At 45.9% G+C, this 13,717-nt stretch overlaps 1 protein-coding gene across 1 annotated transcript in view; it reads right to left on the bottom strand.

Moving 5' to 3' along the window:
* The window catches only part of LOC130295656 (SERTA domain-containing protein 2-like), a 32,067-nt gene extending 26,282 nt beyond the window's left edge, over positions 1–5,785 (bottom strand). Inside the window, exon 1 of the mRNA XM_056546625.1 lies at positions 5,414–5,785. The gene's annotated coding sequence lies outside the window, so the exon portion shown is untranslated. The remainder of the gene's footprint in view (positions 1–5,413) is intronic.
* Between the last annotated feature and the right edge of the window lie 7,932 nt (positions 5,786–13,717).

The following is a 13,717-nucleotide window of genomic DNA, read 5'->3' as shown; positions in this document are numbered from 1 at the left end:
GGGACCAGTTCAGGTTTGAAGTGGATTTGAAGGGTCATCATATCAGAAATACCCAATAAATGACCCCATTATAAAAACTGCACCCCTAAAAGTATTCAAAATGACATTCAGTAAATGTGTTAACCCTTTAGGTGTTTCACAGGAATAGCAGCAAAGTGAAGGAGAAAATTCAAAATCTTAATTTTTCACACTGGCATGTTCTTGTAGACCCTGTTTTTGAATTTTCACAAGGGGTAAAAGGAGAGAAATCTTCCTAAAGTTTGTAACCCAATTTCTCTTGAGTAAGGAAATACCTCATATGTGTATGTCAAGTGTTCGGCAGGCGCAGTAGAGGGTTCAGAAGGGAAGGAGAGACAATGGGATTTTGGAGAGTGAGTTTTTCTGAAGTGGTTTTTGGGGGGCATGTCACATTTAGGAAGCCCCTATAGTGCCAGGACAGCAAAAAAATTAAAAAAATAATAAAAAACACCCAAATGGCATACTATTTTGGAAACTACACCCCTCAAGGAACGTAACAAGGTGTCCAGTGAGCCTTAACACCCCACAGGTTTTTGACGACTTCTCATTAAAGTTGGATGTGTAAATGAATTATTTTTTTCACTAAAATGCTGCTTTTCCTCCAAATTTTACAAGGGGTAAAAGGAGTAAATGACCCCCAAAATTTGTAACCCCATTTCTTCTGAGTATGGAAATACCCCATGTGTGGATGTAAAGTGCTCTGTGGGTGCACTACAATGCTCAGAAGAGAAGGAGCGCCATTGCGCTTTCGGAGAGTGAATTTGTTTGGAATGGAAGTCGGGGGCCATGTGTGTTTACAAAGCCCCCCGTGGTGCCAGAACAGTGGACCCCCACATGTGACCCCATTTTGGAAACAACATCCCTCACAGAATTTAATAAGGGGTGCAGTGAGTATTTACACCCCACTAGCGTTTGACAGATCTTTGGAGTAGTGGGCTGTACAAATGAAAATTTACATTTTTCATTTTCACAGACGACTGTTCCAAAAATCTGTCAGATACCTGTGGGGCATAAATGCTTACTGTACCCCTTATTACATTACATGATGGGTGTAGTTTACAAAGTGGGGTCACATGTGGGGGGGGGTCCATTGTTCTGGCACTATGGGGGCTTTTTAAACACACATGGCCTTCAATTTCAGACACATTCTCTCTTCAAAATCCCAATGGTGCTCTTTCTGTTCGGAGCATTGTAGTTCGCCAGCAGAGCACTGTTCATCCACATATGGGGCATGTTCTTACTCAGAAGAGAGGTTACAAATTTTGAGGGGCTTTTTTTCCTATTTTCCCTTGTGAAAATGAAAAATTTAGGGTTACACCAGCATTTTAGTGAGAATTTTTTTTTACTTTTTCCCATCCAACTTTAAAGGGTACCTTTCATCAAAAAAAAACTTTTGAGACCCCTAGTGGTCATTTTTTCAAAGTGGAAAATTAAATAGAAAGAAGCATATTTTTTAATAACATGCTATTGGAAAGTTTTTCTGCATACATTAATCTATAATATATCAAAAAAGTTTTTTTTGATGAAAGGTACCCTTTAATGAAAATTCTTCAAACACCTGTGGGGTGTTCAGGCTCACTATACCCCTTGTTACATTCCGTGAGGGGTGTAGTTTCCAAAATGGGGTCACGCGTGGGTATTTATTTTTTTTGCATTTATGTCAGAACTGCTGTAAAATCAGCCACCCCTGTGCAAATCCCCGATTTAGGCCTCAACTGTACATGTTGCGCTCTCACTCCTGAGCCTTGTTGTGCGTCCGAAGAGCATTTTACGCCCACATATGGGGTATTTACGTATTCGGGAGAACTTGCGTTATTAATTTTTCTTTTGCTTTTACCGCTTGTGAAAATATAAAGTGAGGGGCAACATCAGCATGTTAGTATAAAAAACTTAACATTTTTACACTAACAGGCTGGTGTAGACCCCAACTTTTCCTTTTCATAAGGGGTAAAAGGAGAAAAAAACACTAAACTGTTTCCTTGAAATACGAAGTGAGAGAGCACCATGCGCATTTGAGGACTAAATTAGGGATTGCATAGGGGTATTCTACACCAGTGATTCCCAAACAGGGTGCCTCCAGCTGTTTCTAAACTCCCAGCATGCCTGGACAGTCAGTGGCTGCCCGGAAATGCTGGGAGTTGTTGTTTTGCAACAGCTGGAGGCTCCGTTTTGGAAACACTGCCATACAATACGTTTTTCATTTTTATTGGGGGGGGGGGGGGGGGAGACAGTGTAAGGGGGTGTATATGTAGTGTTTTACCCTTAATTATGTGTTCGTGTAGTGTAGTGTTTTTAGGGTACATTCGCACTGATGGGTTACGGTGAGTATCCCACTAGGAGTTTGTGCTGTTTAGGTTCTGTTACCTAACTCAGTATTTTCCAACCAGTGTGCCTCCAGCTGTTGCAAGACTACAACTCCCAGCATGTACTGATCACCGAAGGGCATGCTGGGAGATGTAGTTATGCAACAGCTAGAGGTACGCAACTACAACTTCCAGCATGCCGAGACAGCTGTTTGGGCATGCTGGGATTTGCAGTTTTGCAACATCTAGGAGGGCTACAGTTTAGAGACCACTGCACAGTGATCTCCAAACTGTGGTCCTCCTGATGTTGCAAAACTACAAATCCCAGCATGCCCAGACAGCAAACAGCTATGTGGGCATGCTGGGAGTTGTAGTTTTGCAAGATCTAGGAGTGTTACAGTATAGAGATCACTGCAAAGTGATCTCCAAACTGTGGCACTCCAAGCTGTTGCAAAACTACAACTCCCAGCATGCCCGGGGGGGGGTGTAGAAGTCTGATGAAATTTGAGCGGGGTGCCTGCGTACGTCCTTTGTCCTTAACAGGTTAAGGGACCATTCTAACCAGTAGAGTGTGCCCAAAGTGGAAAAAAAACAAAAACCTTTAGAAGCAACATAATATGCAATTGAAACATGATCAGTTGGCATGCCTTATTTGCTTTGAGAGAGGCCTTCCTGAATGTGTAAATGGAAACAAAACACACGGCACAAAGGTTATAAAATTGACATGGTAGAAAAGTTGGAGAACTTGTACCCACATTAAAGGGGTACTCTGGTGAAAACCGTTTTTCTTTTAAATCAACTGGTGCCAGAAAGTTAAACATATTTGTAAATTACTTCTATTAAAAAATCTTAATCCTTCCAGTACTTATTAGCTGCTGAATGCTACAGAGGAAATTCCTTTCTTTTTGGAACACTGATGACATCACGAGCACAGTGCTCTCTGCTGACATCTCTGTCCATTTTAGCAACCGTGCATAGCAGATGTATGCTAAGGGCAGCATGGTGGCTCAGTGGTTAGCACTGCTGCCTTGCAGTGCTGGGGACTTGGGTTCAAATCCCACTAAGGACAACAATAAATAAAGTGTTATTATTATAATAACGTCAGCAGAGAGAACTGTGCTCGTGATGTCATCAGAGAGAATTCCAAAGAGAAAAGAATTTCCTATTCCTATTCAGCAGCTAATAAGTACAGGAAGGATTAAGATTTTTTAATAGAAGTAATTTACAAATATGGAGCAAAAATGGAAGAGTACTCAGCTCACCCGGCCACCGCACGGCAAAGTAATCCTCCAAGGGTACGAAGAAAGCATGTAGATGCCAGCGATTATGAAACTTCACCTTTATTATTAGAACCACATAAAATCATCGACATGGAGAGACTTCAGTAAGACAGACATTTAAAATTCCAGGAATCAGCGCCAAGCATGACGCGTTTCAGGTCATGTGACCTTTCATCAGATGCATGGTGGGAAGCAGAAGGGTAGGGTAATTTACAAATATGTTTAACTTTCTGCCACCAGTTGATTTAAAAGAAAAAAGGTTTTCACCGAAGTACCCATTTAATATCTGGTACATATTTTCATTGCACTGCTTGATACCACTAGAAGTTAATCACATAAGTCACCTCTAGAAGACCAAGATTATTACTGACCTCTTCAGACCCACATACATATGTAAAAAGTGAGCCTTCACATGACTGTGAATCATACAGTACTTTATTAGAGTATCATTATGTAACAACAGCAGTACTGTGCAAAAATATTCAGTTTCTTTATTAACACTTCAAGACGTCAGGCCATACAACAAGGGAGCGGAGTAGACGGGACAACATCTGTTTTGAAGTTCTCCGCTGCTTCTACTGGTCCCTAAGAAGCAGCGGAGAGCTGTGAAACAGACGCTGTCCCATCTACGCCACTCCTGACGTCCTGAAGTATTAATAAAGAAAATATATTTGGACAGTATGCGAGTGCCATTGTTCTTTCAACTTTCTTACATAATTGTACTGAGTGGACGTCCATTGGTCACAACTGAGCACCTGTGTATCCTGGTTAAGGTAACAAAAACCGAATACAGCAAAGGTATGTAAAAAACGAGATGTAAATGTAGCTAAAGAGGGGAGTATTACACCCACAGCCAGTCAGCTTTCACCTCTTTTTTGGTTACAATTACTATACCTTGTCTTAGCACCAGTTCTGATGAATAACCCCTGTGTGTGCACCATGTCCTCACCTGCCGTGTCTAGTGGTTATTGGGGTAGATAGCTCTTGGCTGAAGGAGCTTTTGCCCAAAAAGCTATCTTAGGCTAGGTTCACACTACGTTTTGTAACTACGGTTCCCGTATACGACTGGGAGGGGGGGTAATTGCGGCGCCCACACTCAGCCGTATTCGGGAAACGTATTTAATGCATGCCTATGAGCCGACCGGAGTGAACCGCAGCCTCCGGTCGGCTGCTTTTTCGGCCATATGCGGTTTCCCGACCGCAGGCAAAAACGTGGTCGACCCCTCCCAAACCCATACAGGTCGAGATGTCACATGACCAGGTCATCCCACCACCTAACTTTGGTTATCAAACCATGCAACCACATGGTCAGGTCAAAAAGTCACATGACCAACTAATCCCACTACCCAACCAGGTTAAATGGTAACATGAACAAATCATCCTGCCAATAACCAGATCACACTGCCACCCAACTAGGTCAAGAGATCACATGACCAGGTCCCCCCCCCCCCCCCCTCATATGACTAAACTATCCTGGCAATCAATCATGTCTGACAGCCACCAAACCAGGTTATGGTCATGCAGTCACATGATCACGTCGCCTTGAGCTTGTGTTAAGGGGAAGGGGGGTTCTTGGAAGACCCTGACCCAAAATTCTTTACTAAAGCCCTGAGGTAAATGTGATGAAGGCTTCATGCTGCCTAATAATGCTAAATACTCTGAAGATCCCTTTAAAGAATGTCTTCCGACATGTGGGATCTTCCTGCCATGTGAGGCTTTCTATCCCCAGCAGAGATCACGGGACCCTATGAGGCGGCAGTGACCGGGCGCAGCTCCCCTAGGATCAGTCAGTGTGGAGGGGCCGGCACTCACCTCACACACGGCGGCTGGTGACACTTCCTCCTCGGTGTCTGCGGCTCTGCCCCCCTCCGCCGTGTGTCACCTTTATCATGAGGCGACAACTTCTAGAAGCAGGAGGAGCGGGTCCCGTCACATCCTACCGTCACCCCCGAGGCCGCCGGGCTCAGCTGCCCGCCAACCCCCGGCCCGAGGTCCCCTCCACTGTGCGCATCCGAGGAGCCGCTGCCAGCGCTGGGCACGAAACTGCCTGAAGGATACCCAGCTGATTGACGGCCCTTGTCAGGTGCGGCGCCTCTGATTGGCTGACGGCGGTCAGGGCAGCACAGCAACCATTTTCTGATTGGTCGGAGAGGCGGAGACCAGCTGATTAGCAGGTTGCGCAGTTCAGACGACCTATAGCAGCTCGGGGCGGGTGCAGTGACGTCACAATGACGTCAGTACCATTCTATAACAGCAGACAGCGCAGGTAGGCGGCCCACAACTGTAGGCACTGTGGTCGGGCGGTATATTATAATACATACATATATATATATATATATATATATATATATATATATATATATACATACAGGGGTCAAGTCCTGGGAAAAAAAGTGTGGGAACTCACCCAAGATTTCAACTTAAAGGGGTACTAGACATCTTATTCTCTATCCAAAGGATAGGGGATAAGATGTCTGTTCCCGCTGGTCCCGCCACTGAGGACCCCCTTGTTCTCCCTTGTGCTCCCTGTGTTTGTTTAGAGCGTTGGGTGCAGCGCCCGAGACTCCTGACGTCACGACCCCTCAATGCAAGTCTATGAGAGGGGGCGTGACAGCCGTCATGCCCCCTCCCATAGACTTGTATTGAGGGAGCATTATTGTGACGTCACGGGCTTCGCTCCTTGCATCGGATGTCTGGGGTGCTGCAGCCGAGATCGCGGGGGTCCCCAGCAGCAGAACCCCGCGATCAGACATCTTATCCCCTATACTTTGGATAGGGGATAAGATGTCTAGGGGCAGAGTACTCCTTTAAGGGCTGGTCCTGCAGGACTCCTGCTAATGGGAACTGTGTTCCTGCTGTGGAAAAAGTGCAGGAACTCCGTTGCCACGAGTTCCTGCAGGACTTACATAGTTACATAGTTAGTACGGTCGAAAAAAGACATATGTCCATCAAGTTCAACCAGGGAATTAAGGGGTAGGGGTGTGGCGCGATATTGGGGAAGGGATGGGATTTTAAATTTCTTCATAAGCATTAATGTTATTTTGTTCCATGAATGTATCTAATCCTGTTTTAAAGCTGTTAATTGTTCCTGCTGTGACCAGTTCCTGAGGTAGACCGTTCCATAAATTCACAGTCCTCACGGTAAAGAAGGTGTGTCGCCCCTTTAGACTAAACCTTTTCTTCTCCAGACGGAGGGAGTGCCCCCTCGTCCTTTGGGGGGGTTTAACCTGGAACAGTTTTTCTCCATATTTTTTGTATGGGCCATTAATATACTTATATACGTTTATCATATCCCCCCTTAAACGTCTCTTCTCAAGACTAAACAATTGTAACTCCTTTAATCGCTCCTCATAGCTAAGATGTTCCATGCCCCATATTAGTTTAGTCGCACGTCTCTGCACCCTTTCCAACTCCGCAGTGTCCCTTTTATGGACAGGTGCCCAAAACTGAACAGCATATTCCAGGTGAGGCCGTACCAATGCTTTATAAAGGGGGAGTATTATGTCCCTGTCCCTTGACTTGAGCCCTGTATATATATATATATATATATATATATATATATATATATATATATATATAAAGCAAAATCATCTGTAGTTGCAGTATCTTGTAATAACCTTTTTTATTGGACTAACAAGATGTTGTAGAGACAAGCTTTCGGGATTCCTCCCTTTATCAAGTCATAAGCATTTCTGAGCTCACAAGGAGAAAACACAAACTATCTCACAAAATATGCAGGGGTTAAAACAACATATGTGGAGAATGGACTTAAGTTGGGCCATAAATTGTATAGCTATAGGACAATAGATACAGATAAGGATGGGGGGGGGGGCTGGAGAGCAGAGGTGAGAATAGTGGTTATGCTGGACAGAGGAGAAAGGACAAGGAAGGGCATTTACTAAGGGGTTTAGTCATTTTTTTCTGACTATTTTTGGCGCAAAATTGTCGCAATTGCACCTACCCTATAAATTGTGCGACTTTCCCTAGCAAGAGCTAGAAAGTCAATTTTTTTTCCCCGCCTAATTTACGCAAGTTTTCAGTTTTTACTTGCAGTGGTCAGGAATTTATTAACTGAGACAGTCGCAGTTGCGCAATAAACTGTCGCAACGGCCGTAAAAATTGACTAAATTTACTCCAGCTCCAACATGGAGCAGGAAAAGCTACTGCCGCCCGGGCTCTGACATACTTTCTCCCCGCTACCCTCACTTCGCTACCGGGACACTACAGTGATTTACATCCCCCCCTCTCACCTGCCAGCGCCACACAACTCCCATCTGTCTGCTGTTGCAAGACTACAAGTCCCAGCATGCCCTTACAGTGAGGACACGCTGGGAGTTGTAGTCTTGTAGCAGCGGGAGCTGAGCGGCGCGGGCGGGAGACAAGGGGGGGGGGGGTAGCAAGGAGGCCGTATGAGGAGCCCGGGCGGGAGACAAGGGGGGTAGTGGGGAGGCCGTATGAGGAGCCCGGACGGCTGCTCTGTAATCTCAGCCCGGGCTCCTGCCCTGAGAGCCAAAGGCTTTGGCTATCAGGGCATGCTGGGTGTTGTAGTTTTGCAACAGCTGGAGGGCCACAGTTTGCAGACCACTGGTTTGTGGTCTGTAAACTGTAGTCCCCCAGCTGTTGCAAAACTAAACAGCTGAAGGGGACCGGCAAAAACGTTCACTTACCCTTCCGAGGCTCCAGCGAGGATCGCTGACGGAGATCGTTGCGCGGCAGTGTCGTGCAGCGCTGGATCCTACGGAAGCCGGTAAGTTGCCCAAGCTTCCCAACCAGGGTGCCTCCAAATGTTGCAAGACTACAACTCCCAGCATGCCTGGACACCCTATGGCTGTCCAGGCATGCTGGGAGTTGTAGTTTTGCAACAGCTGGAGGCACCCTTGTTGGGAAACACTGGCCTAAAACAGTGTTTCCCAACCAGGGTGCCTCCAGATGTTGCAAGAATACAACTCCCAGCATGCCTGGACAGCCATTGGCTGTCCAGGCATGCTGGGAGTTGTAGTTTTGCAACAGCTGGAGGCCCACAGTTTGCAGACCACTGGTTTGTGGTCTGTAAACTGTAGTCCTCCAGCTGTTGCAAAACTAAACAGCTGAAGGGGACCGGCGAAGACGTTCACTTACCCTTCCGAGGCTCCAGCGTCGATCGCTGTCGGAGATCGTCGCGCGGCAGTGTCGTGCAGCGCTGGATCCTACGGAAGCCGGTAAGTTGCCCAAGCTTCCCAACCAGGGTGCCTCCAGATGTTGCAAGACTACAACTCCCAGCATGCCTGGACAGCCTTTGGCTGTCCAGGCATGCTGGGAGTTGTAGTTTTGCAACATCTGGAGGCACCCTGGTTGGGAAACACTGTTTTAGGCCAGTGTTTCCCAACCAGGGTGCCTCCAGATGTTGCAAGAGTACAACTCCCAGCATGCCTGGACAGCCAAAGGCTGTCTAGGCATGCTGGGAGTTGTAGTCTTGCAACATCTGGAGGCACCCTGGTTGGGAAACACTGTTTTAGGCCAGTGTTTCCCAACCAGGGTGCCTCCAGATGTTGCAAGACTACAACTCCCAGCATGCCTGAACAGCCAGAGGCTGTCTACGCATGCTGGGAGTTGTAGTCTTGCAACATCTGGAGGCACCCTGGTTAGGAAACACTGTTTTAGGCCAGTGTTTCCCAGCCAGGTTGCCTCCAGATGTTGCAAAACTACAAGTCCCAGCATGCCTGAACAGTCAAAGGCTGTCTAGGCATGCTGGGAGTTGTAGTCTTGCAACATCTGGAGGCACCCTGGTTGGGAAACACTGTTTTAGGCCAGTGTTTCCCAACCAGGTTGCCTCCAGATGTTGCAAGATTACAACTCCCAGCATGCCTAGACAGCCTTTGACTGTCCAGGCATGCTGGGACTTGTAGTTTTGCAACATCTGGAGGCACCTTGGTTGGGAAACACTGTTTTAGGCCAGTGTTTCCCAACCAGGTTGCCTCCAGATGTTGCAAGACTACAACTCCCAGCATGCCTAGACAGCCTTTGACTGTCCAGGCATGCTGGGACTTGTAGTTTTGCAACATCTGGAGGCACCCTGGTTGGGAAACACTGGCCTAAAACAGTGTTTCCCAACCAGGGTGCCTCCAGATGTTGCAAAACTACAAGTCCCAGGTTGGGAAACACTGTGCCTGGCCTCCGCCCCACCTTACTGTAAGGGCATGCTGGGAGTTGTAGTCCTGCAGCTGGGGGCAGGGGACAAGCTTGTCACTTGCCCACACATCTCCTGCACCACACAACTACAACTCCCAGCATGTCCTTACTGTAAGGGCATGCTGGCAGTTGTAGTCGTGCGGGGCGGGAGATGTGTGAGCAGGTGATAATAAATGTACTAACCCATTTGTTTTGTTTTCTTCTCATTTCAGATCCGTGTATCCTGTGGACTCCTTCGGATTCGGTGGACTGCTTCGATGACCAGCGTTTTTCTTTGTTTGATTTTAATAAAATGGTTAACGAGGGCTTGTGGGGGAGTGTTTTTTTGTAATAAAAAATTTTTAAAACCTGTCGTGTTTTTTTCTTACTTTACTAGACAGGCTTAGTAGTGGAAGCTGTCTTATAGACAGAGTCCATTACTAACCTGGGCTTAGCGTTAGCCACAAAAACAGCTAGCGCTAACCCCCTATTATTACCCCGGTACCCAACACCACAGGGGTGCCGGGAAGAGCCGGTGCCAACAGGCCTGGAGCGTCAAAAATCGAGCTCCTGGGCCTAGGCAGTAACAGGCTGGCATTATTTAGGCTGGGGAGGGCCAGTAACAATGGTCTCCGCACACCGTGGGAACGTCAGGCTGTTACTGTTTGGTTGGTATTTGGCTGAGAAGGAAAATAGGGGGGACCCTATGCGTTTTTTTTTTTTAAATAATTAAATATATTAAAAAACCGCATAGGGTCCCCCTATTTTTATTCTCAGCCAAATACCATCCAAACCGTAACAGCCTGACGTTACCAGGGTGGGCGAGGACCATTGTTACTGGCCCTCCCCAATCTAAATAACGCCAGCCTGTTACCGCCTAGGCCCAGGAGCGCCATTTTTGACGCTCCGGGCCTGTTGGTACCGGCTCTTCCCGGCACCCCTGTGGTGTTGGGTACCGGGGTAATAATTGGGGGTTAGCGCTAGCTGTTTTTGTGGCTAACGCTAAGCCCGGCTTAGTAATGGACTCAGTCTATAAGACAGCTTCCACTACTAAGCCTGTCTAGTAAAGTAAAATAAAAAAAAACAACAGGTTTAAAAAAAAAATTATTACAAAAAAACACTCCCCCACAAGCCCTCGTTAACCATTTTATTAACATCAAGCAAAGAAAAACGCTGGTCGTCGAAGTAGTCCACCGAATCCGAAGGAGTCCACAGGATACACAGATCTGTAGAAGAAGTAACCAAAAAAAAAAAGTGTAAGTACATTTAGGGAGAAAAAAACTGTGTTAAAAAAATGTAACACACGCACACACACTAAACGCCGTTTACCACTTCTGAGCCATGACTACAATTTACAGTGATCCCTCAACTTACAATGGCCTCAACATACAATAGTTTCAACATACAATGTACAGACAGTCCAGATCTGTGAAACATGTCAATGGCTGGAAGAACCAACCAATCAAAATGGGCATTCACTGGTAAAACCCCTGTATTACTGAAGTGTATGCACTGATTAGTGTCTGGTATTACATGTTCTGTACACTTTACCTGTATCAGGGTTAGCTGCTCTTTTGGACACCAGGTGAGGGCGACTCCATTACTTGTTTGGGACATTGCCTGTACTGTACAGGACCCCTGAAGAAGCTCCTGTCCTCTACATAGACCAGTGTTTCCCAAGCAGGGTTGCCCCATCTTTTGCAAAACTACAACTCCCAGCATGCCCGGACAGCCTTTGGCTGTCCAGGCATGCTGGGAGTTATAGTTTTGCAACAGCTGGAGGCTCCCTGCTTGGGAAACACTGAAATAGACAGTAATTTACAGCTCCCAGCAGATCTTTATTACTTTTATATGTAAGGATTTGCTTTATCTATATTAGTTATCTACTTATTTTACTTTGTCACTTTTTCCTATTTTGGATGACATTTTGGTGCCTTTATAACCAATTACCACGTTTCCATAGAGTTATGGTCTCAACATACAATGGTTTCAACTTACAATGGTTGTCCTGGAACCAATTAATATTGTAACTTGAGGGACCACTGTAGTTATTGAATTATTTAGATGTGGTGAAAAAGCTAAAAAAAAACTCAAAAACAAAAGATCCAGAAGGAAACCTAGCAGCCAAACCTATTCAGACAGCAGGAAAAAGGAACAGACTATTTTTTCTACTACATGAAGTAAATTTCCCACTTTTGCCTATGTGTGCCAAAATTATTAATGCCGTGCAACAATTTAGTAAATTTGTCGCACATAGTCAAAAATGAAGTAGAAAAAAACAGGGTAAAAACCAGACTACATAGTAAAAGATTAGTAAATGCCCCTCAATATTACTACAGAACCATAGACTGAAGATAAGACTTAGACGGGGTGGGGGAGCAGGGGTGTAATGGTGTTAGAGCAGGGAGAGGGAAGACAGTTAAGCAAGGGTTATAGGAAATTTTTATAATGGGATAAGAAGCTTAAATCCACATTAAGTCCTCTGTTCTTGGAGTCATAAAGAACTATCATTTTGGCTTCAAATGTCTTTCTTTCCTGGGTGTTCTTGAAGTTTCCTTTCAGGATCTTGATTTTGAGGTCCTGTAGGGAGTGACCTGGAGGGGCAAGCTGTGCATAACTAGCTTGCCCCCTGACTGGTGAGCAGTTAAGGGGTTAAGAAATATACAGGCAAGGTTTTTAGCCCCCTCCCCCATCTGTAAAAACTTGTTGGTAACTATAGTGGTATGTCCCATGGGTGGGGGGGAAGGAGTGCACCAATCAGGGGTTTAATAGTTTCCCGGGCTTTCAGGGGCCCTCCCCTGGGTATTTATAGCTGTGGTGCCTCCCTTCCCCCCTCAATCTGCCCAGGACCTGGAGTTTTGCCCTCCCTCCCTCCCTTTTTGTATCTCTGTTTATTGTAAGTCACAGCTTGGCGGTAAGAAGACGGTGAAAGCGGGGTCAACCCGGGGTAGACCTCCACACAGGACAGTGTGGCAGCACCTCTCGGGTTGGCAAGAAGCCAATCGGTGTCTTTGTTACAGTTAAATTTTTATTTATATAAGTAATTTTATAAATAAAGCTGTGGCCGATCCCCACCCATAAAAAGTTGAATTGTTGTTGTGTCAGTTATTATTTAATTAATTATTGTATAAAGGGGGAGGGGTAGTTATAGACTGCTAGGAGCTAATTGGGTCTCAACAGTCTGTTTGGGTGAAATGGTGTCCAACTGGGGTGCAATAGTCCTTTTCTCTATGGTTGTTGATGGACGATCTGTGGAGGTTCATCCTTGTATTGAGTGGCTGACTGGTCTCACCAATGTAACATCCCAGGTCACACTTGGTGCATTGTATCATGTAGACTACATTCTCTGTGGTGCAGGAGTATTGTCCCTTGAAGTTTCGTTTCAGGATCTTGATTTTGAGGTCCTGTAGGGAGTGACCTGTTTGGGTGAAATGGTGTCCAACTGGGGTGCAATTGTCCTTTTCTCTATGGTTGTTGATGGACGATCTGTGGAGGTTCATCCTTGTATTGAGTGGCTGACTGGTCTCACCAATGTAACATCCCAGGTCACACTTGGTGCATTGTATCATGTAGACTACATTCTCTGTGGTCCCTTGAAGTTGTATGTCTTGTTGTTGTGGGAGGCCTCAGAGTTTGTGCAGATGTGTTGACAGAGTTTACAGCGCGGTTTGGTGCAGGGTTTGGTCCCATTGTCTGTATCTGATGTGTCTGTGGGTAGTTTCCTATTGACCAGCTTTTGTTTTAAGTTGGGTGGTTGTCTGAAAGCCAAGATGGGTGGTTCAGGAAAGATTTGCTTTAACACCTCATCTTCTGCTAGTATTGGCTGCAGGTCCTTGATGATTTTGCGTATTTCCTCAAGGGTGGGATTGTATGTGGTTACCAGTGGTATGCGTGATGAGGTTTGTTTCTCTCTGTATAGCAGCAGGTGTTCACGTGGTGTTTGAAGAGCAGAGTGGATTTTCTTATGGA

This window comes from Hyla sarda, chromosome 11, assembly GCF_029499605.1.
Source record: "Hyla sarda isolate aHylSar1 chromosome 11, aHylSar1.hap1, whole genome shotgun sequence".
Lineage (NCBI taxonomy): Eukaryota > Metazoa > Chordata > Amphibia > Anura > Hylidae > Hyla > Hyla sarda.
This window is presented reverse-complemented; position numbering and strand designations above follow the sequence as displayed.